This window comes from Galeopterus variegatus, unplaced genomic scaffold (assembly GCF_000696425.1).
Source record: "Galeopterus variegatus unplaced genomic scaffold, G_variegatus-3.0.2 Scaffold11319, whole genome shotgun sequence".
In the NCBI taxonomy this organism is placed as follows: Eukaryota; Metazoa; Chordata; class Mammalia; order Dermoptera; family Cynocephalidae; genus Galeopterus; species Galeopterus variegatus.
In genome coordinates, this window is record NW_007737430.1 from 21,174 (window position 1) to 21,915 (window position 742).

At 56.1% G+C, this 742-nt stretch overlaps 1 long non-coding RNA gene across 1 annotated transcript in view; it reads right to left on the reverse strand.

Moving 5' to 3' along the window:
- Positions 1 to 742, reverse strand: part of LOC103610568 — a 5,445-nt gene extending 4,703 nt beyond the window's left edge. Inside the window, exon 1 of the long non-coding RNA XR_552223.1 lies at positions 625 to 742. This is a non-coding gene — a long non-coding RNA (uncharacterized LOC103610568). The remainder of the gene's footprint in view (positions 1 to 624) is intronic.

Below are 742 nucleotides of genomic sequence, written 5' to 3' on the forward strand. Positions count from 1 at the left end.
CACGCACACACACACACACCCCATTAAACAAAAACAAAAACAAAAAAGTCCTGGTGGAGGCAGACAATAGGAGGAAGAGGAAATGCTGATAAACAAATAAAAATGGGGAAATGAACCAACATCCAGTTCCAGGAACTGCCAGGAAGAGATAAGGGGGGGTGGGGACAGAAAAAGACCCTCGCTCCCCTTTGCGTGGGTCCCCCTGCAAGATAACAAGTTCAGCAGAGATACCCTGTGGAGGAGTTTCTAACATCAAAATCATTTGATCATCCTTCTCTCGTGTTTGCTCTTACTGGGTCACAGGGGACAGGGAGGCGGTCCCCACCCCTCAGCTCTGACCTCCTTCCTCAGCCCCATCAACCTCTCGGGTGTCCACGTCACCCTCAGCCTCCCTGTGGCCTCTCCAGCTCAGACAGTGGGGCTCAGTCGGACAACAGCCTCTTCCCAGCCAAAGGGTGAGAGAGGCAAAGGGGACTTAGTCAAGGAGATGGTGGTGGGCAGGTGGGGACAGAGCCCGCAGCTGTGCACCCGAGCCCGCCCAGTGAGGCCTTCCGTCCTTCCACAACGCCCCTGCCTCTCGTCCTGGCTGCAGCGCTGTCTCCCACCACCCACGCAGGTACTTACCCACAAACTTCAGCCCTGGAACAGGAGCTCCCAAGCTTACAATTAGAGAGACCCAAAGACGGAGCCTGGGGACAGGACCAGGAGCAGAGCCAGTGGCGACAGTGTGAGGAAACTGCTG